Source organism: Salvelinus sp. IW2-2015, unplaced genomic scaffold (assembly GCF_002910315.2).
Source record: "Salvelinus sp. IW2-2015 unplaced genomic scaffold, ASM291031v2 Un_scaffold2896, whole genome shotgun sequence".
Classification (NCBI taxonomy): domain Eukaryota; kingdom Metazoa; phylum Chordata; class Actinopteri; order Salmoniformes; family Salmonidae; genus Salvelinus; species Salvelinus sp. IW2-2015.
In genome coordinates, this window is record NW_019944195.1 from 114,390 (window position 1) to 120,703 (window position 6,314).

The 6,314-nt window shown below is 44.5% G+C and overlaps 1 pseudogene; it reads left to right on the forward strand.

Annotated features, from left to right (window-relative positions):
* Nucleotides 1–1,285, forward strand: part of LOC112074947 (layilin-like) — a 21,306-nt pseudogene extending 20,021 nt beyond the window's left edge.
* Nucleotides 1,286–6,314: the final 5,029 nt, after the last annotated feature.

The window sequence follows — 6,314 nt, forward strand, 5'->3', positions numbered from 1 at the left end:
CTCCTCTTGTTCTCCACCACCAGTCACCTCCTCTTGTTCTCCACCATCAGTCACCTCCTCTTGTTCTCCACCATCAGTCACCTCCTCTTGTTCTCTATGAAATTATCCACCTTGGCAACAAATCCCTAAATGGCATCGGACCCATCTACCTGTCAGACCTACTCTCCCATATTAAAGCCTTAAGACCCATCTCTACCGGATGGCCCACCTTCCTGCTACACGTTGATTGTTGCTCTCATGATATGGTTACATATATTTGTTTCTATTTTATTTGATGCACTTTGAGATAATTATTGTATAATGAAAAACGCTTTTCAAATGTAATAAATTGTTATTATTTTGCAAACTAGCATACAGAACACGATAACAAAACGCACCAACAGGCATGTGGGGGAGGGGTCTTGAAATGTAACATCTTATCAACATGTAGCCACTGGGAGCCAGCGGTCCATTCACACCAATTTTGCTAAAACAAAATTCCCCAGACCTCAAAGGGAGGCGTGACAACAGCTTCACCAGACTTTCGCCACACCCACTGGTGTTGATCCTCCCACTTTCAGACAAACTCTTTGTATGCAGTTACCCATGACTCATTCAAAGGGGAAGGGAAACACTGATCCTGTTGTTTCTCCATAGTAACGGCCTGTGTTCTTTCTCCTAGGCTCCTCCCCTGACATGTCCCCTGGTGACTATGACAACATGGGAGGCCTGCGAGACACGGAGAGTGGTTTCGTCACGCTGGCCAGCACAGAGAGCAACTTCCTGTTGACCTCTGAACTCTACGACCTTAGTCTGGGGCGACGCCAAGACAACTCAGACATTTACCACAAGAGTCTGGATCGGCAAGGCAACGGAGAGGTTTATAACAACAGTCTGGGTCGTCATGGCAACAGAGAGACGAGCGATAACGGTCTGGGTTGTCATGGCAACGGAGGGACGTACAACAACAGACTGGGTATTCATGGCTGCGTGGTGAAGAGCAGTGAGCTGTACAACACTAGTCACTATAGAGACAGTCTTTACCAAACCAGCCTGGATCGCTATGGTAACCCTGAACATCACGAGAGAAGCCTGGGTCGTCATGGGAACGATGCCAGTGTAGATTGCTACGGGAAGGAAGCCACTGTGGGTTACTATGGCAACGAGGGCAGTCTGGGTGGGAAGTGCTACAAAGAGTGGTTGGACAGTGACAGCAACTGACAGCTACTGACAGTGACAGCTACTGACAGTGACACCTACTGACAGCTACTGACAACTACCAACAACTGACAGCTACTGACATTGACAGCTACTGATCAATCGTGAGAGCTACATGACATGACGCTACTGATCAGTTTGAGCTACTGAAGCTAACTGAATCACACTACTGGACAGTGAACGACAGTACTGACTGATACGGTTCAGCTACTGACAGATGGAAGTCTATTGACAGTGCACATGTAGAAGTGACAGCTAGGTTGACAGTGACATCTACTTGAAGCATACAGACCAACTAACATATCAACTGTGACGTAGCTACTAAAGGAATTTGGACAGCTACTAGACGTGAACAGTCTAGCTAGAAGTGAAAGTATGATAGCTGTATACTGACTGAGGACAGCTACGGATAGTGACAGCTACTGAATGTGACAGCTATGACTGACAGCTCTATCTCTGACTGAAACAGCTACTGACTGAAACAGCTAGCTGAAAGTGGCAGCTACTGACTGTACAGCTACTGAAACTATAAACAGCTAACTGACAGGAACACCAATATGATGTAACACCTACTAGACAGGTGGAGCTTACTGAACTGAAACAACTACTGGACTTAAGCTACTGACAGTGCAGCTACCTTGACTGAACAGCTAACTTGGCAGTGACACCAATGGACAGTGACAAGCTATCTCGACAGCTCTATGACTGAACAACTACTGACTATAAACAGCTTACTTGAACATGTGCGCACTAACTAGACTGAAACAACTAGCTTGTGGTAAAGCAAAACTGACTGACAGTACTGACAACTACGACAACCACTGACGGCTAGAGAGTGATAGCTTCTTGGTGGCTCAGACAGGGCAAGCTACTGAACGAAAGGAGCAACTACTGATGAAGTACAGTACTGACGTACAGGACACTGAACAGCTCCTGACTGAAACAGCTACTCGACTGTAACAGCTAACTGAACAGTGTACAGCCTCATGAACTGTAAGACCTACTGACAGTGGGAGCCTACTGGCGAAACAACTGATGAACTAAGCTACTTGACGGAGTACTGGCAGACTCGACTGACACAGCTACTGACTGTAAAACGTATGACTGTAACAGCACTGGACTGTAACACCCATAACTGACTGTAAACAGCTATACGACAGTGAACAACTATTGACATCTATTGACAGCTACTGACTGGTGTTTGTGTGCATGGCACTGTTATGCTTGCCCTTACTCGAGGCGGTCACTGCAGGTCCCCATGGGACCTGACCCCAGTTTGCCAGAGACAACTAAAAGCTGTCTGTCCTCCTGCTTGTCTCGTCCCTCCTTGTTCTTCCCTTGACTGCCTGACCACAATACAACAACAACTAGATATAATACGGCTCGATTCAGAAACACACCCCTTCAATTCGCACGTTCATAGTAGTTTGTATTGACTAGACTCAACCTTGTGCAGATTTGGCGTAACGAGCTTTGCACGAGGATCTTACTTGAATCCCTCCACTTGCTGCCAACAGATTTATCGTGGAGTTTTCATTGAACGGTTTTTCAGTCGCTTCTATAATCTAAGCCGTCCTTTAAAAATTTCTCTATCATAACCTACATACATGGAGAGGACGGTTTCAGAATGTTAGGGCATCACATGACAAAATATCAAATATACTTGATGCTCTGTATTATTATTTCGGATAGGAATGTGCTTTTTACAAATAAATAAATATTATACAGCGGTTGGAAGGCCTCTATTATGCACGAATATAATGATGTGAATACAAACATGCAGATGGTTTGATTTTATTGGTGAAAATGTTGGCATAGGGGGGTGACAGAGCCTAGTGTTAGAGCACTAATAGGTCTACGGGTGTAGAGGTGTAGTGTTGACAGGTTAGCCTAGTGTTAGCGGTAGCAGTGTTACAGGTAGTGTGAAGCAGGTTAGCTGGTTAGAGCGGTCTAGTGGTAAGGGTAGCCCTAGGGTAGAGACAGTACCTGTGTAGAGCAGCAGCTGTGACATAGCTGTGGTTACAAGGTAGCAATGGTGGTCTAGAGTCGTAGCCTGGAGGTTAGAGCAGTACAGCCTAGTGGTGTCGAGAGCAGTGTAGCCAGCTAGTGGTTAAGAGCAGGTAGCCTAGGTGGGTTACTAGAGCAAGCGTAGCCTAACGATTTAGAGCAGCGTACTCATAAGCTGGTATAAGCATAGCAGTGAGCGGTAAACTGGAGTGTTAGAGAGGTAGCCTATGTGGTTAGAGGAGTAGCCTAAGTGGCTTAGAGCGGTAGACCTACGTGGTACGAAAGCAGGTAGCCTAGTGGTTAGAAGAGCCATGGTAAGCGTACCTAGTGGTTATGAGCATGGTAATCTAGGTTACAGGTGCGTGGAGCCGTAGACTGGGGTTAGGAGCAGGTGACTAGGAGTGGTTAGAGCAGGTAGCCTAGTGGTTAGAGCAGGTAGCCTAGGTGGTTAGGAGCAGGTAGCCTAGTGTAGGCATAGCGTTTAGAGCAGTAGGTCCTAGGATTAGAGCAGGTAGCCTAGTGTGAGCGGCTGGTGTTTTTTAATTTAGCAGCCAGGTAGCTACGGGTTAAGACGCAGGAGTGTAGCCTAGTGGTTAGAGCAGGTAGGTCCTAGTGGTTAAGAGTACTAGGTGGAGCGTCTCTAGTGTTAGAGCAGGTAGCTCTAGTGTGTTGAGCAGGTAGCCTATGGTTAGATGCAAGGTAAGTCCCTATGTAAGCGTTAGATGCTAGTGTTAGACAGGTTAGAGCCAGTGGTAGAACTTGTTAGCAGAGCTAGTGTAGTGGACTGAACTGAAGGTTGCGAGATCACAATTCCCCATAGCTGACAAGGTTTAAAAAAATCTGTGTCGTCTGCACTGAACACGAACAAGTTACACACACACTGTTCTAGGCCGTCATTGAAAAAATAAGAAATTTGTTCTTCACTGCACTTTCTAGTCTCAAATTAATAGGTTAAATAACATTAAAATAAGCTGCTTCAAGTAAAAAAAGGGTTACTTAAAAATCACAATGCATCTCCAAGTCAATCATCACTACAGTTACTCTGTGAAAATCAAACTGGTTCCCCATTTAGGAAGCAACATGAGATGAAATAAATTAATTTCACATCTGTTGTGCATAAGGAATAGACCAAATAGGTGAAATTATTAGGTCAAGTTTAGCAAGATTACCGACCATAAGAAAGTGATTCTGGCAGGTAGTGACCAATGACCAATCTTTTCAGTTCTGATGCTTCCTGTTGATGTGTTGTGGTCACTTTGTGTAATGCGTGCAACGGGTGGGCTGTTCACTCAAGTGTAATGCATTGCAGACGGATTCTTACCATTTCAGCCTGACAACCAATGTCTCAGTAGTGCAGATTCATCCAGGATGTGGACAATAATTTTGGCGCAGCTGATGGCATGTAGTAAGCGTTTCTGGTGTTCTGTAGTGTAGGAGTGATCCAACGACGATAAGGACATGGTGAAACCCTTGTCTAATGAGATTGTAGCCAATTTCATCAGGATTAGTGGAGGAGGCGTAGGAGGGAAAAACCGCCCTAGGAACAGCCATGAAGCGAGTAGGTCTATCTTTCGTGCTTTTTGGAGTCAGGAGAGCACGCCTAGAAAGCCAGCAGAAATTGAAAGCTTTCTCAGCAGCACAAAGGTGCTGTGTCTGCTCAAAGTAGAAAAATGACTCTCATTAGCGGGGTATGCGAGGGAGCCGGTAAGAAGCCAAGAAAAACCAGTCTTTGTTGTCAAATAGTTGCATTGTGTATTATGTTGTTCTTATATTAATGAATCAAACACAAGATGTTCATTCTCGCTACTTACGACGGGTTTATAAAGCACGATAACACTGCTATAACATTTTTTGGAAATTACAATGCAATGTTACATGTTATCTCTTTAAAGTGTGTGTGTGGATCCCTTATAATAAACCATCTGTACCTCATTCTCTTGCTTCCAAGTTTTATTCTCTCAGGTTTTTGGAATGACAGTGAACTCCTGACCATGGCTTTTCTAGGGTGATGATATCATTAATGTTAGAGTGTAATACCAGTTAACGCTCTGCCCTGGCCCTGGTCTATGGTGATGATATAGTTGTTAATTAGAGTGGTAATGACTAGTTTAACACTGCGTGACTGGCCTCTGTCTGAGGTGAGTGATATCATCAACTGGATAGAGTGTAATGACTAGTTAACCTCTGACTGGCCTGTCTCTATGCGTGATGATATCAAGTTTTATTGTAGAGTGTACACACGGGTTAAACATCTGGGGGTGGCCCTCGGTAAATATGGTGATTATGAAGCAACTACTATGAGTTCAGTGGCTGAGATTGTAATGAATATTTAACCTCTGACTGGCCTGTCTCTATGTGATGACTTGATGATGGATAGTCCAGTTTTACTATGTAGATGGTAATGATAGAAAGATAAAGCCTTCACGTGACGTGGCCTGTTTCTATGGTGCATGGATCGTCAATGTAAGAGTGTACTGACTAGATTAACTCTGACTGGCCTGTCGTACTATGGTGGATGTTGCATATAAGTTATTAAATTGTAGAGTGTAATGACTAGTTAACCCTCTGTCGCTGGCCCTAGCGTCTCTATGGTATTAGATGATATCAGATTCAATATAGAGTGTAAACGAACGTAGTTACACGCTCTGCTTGCCCTGTCTCTATGTATGATGATTGATTATCAGTTTTAATGTAGAGTGTAATGACTGAGTTAATCCTCTGACCTGGCCCGGGCCTATCAAGCCCCACGACGCCGTTAAACACCTGAGATAATAACACCTGACGCTATAACACCGTCTCTGATGGTGTCGTGAGTATGATGGTGACTGTGAAGTGTAATGATAAGTGACCCCTCGACTGGCCTCTGTACATGGTTGATGATATGCAGGTTTATGGTAGAGAAAGTGTACATGACTATTAACTCTGACTGGCCCTGTCTCTATTGGGATGATGTATATTCGAGTTGCAGAACTGTAAAGGAGTGTAAGTGGCATGAGATTAACCTCTGACCTGCCCTTGTCATCTAACTGTGAATGTACATCACTTTAATGTAAGCATGTGTAATGTACAGGTATGAGCCCTCTTGATCTGGCCATAATAACTCGTAACTC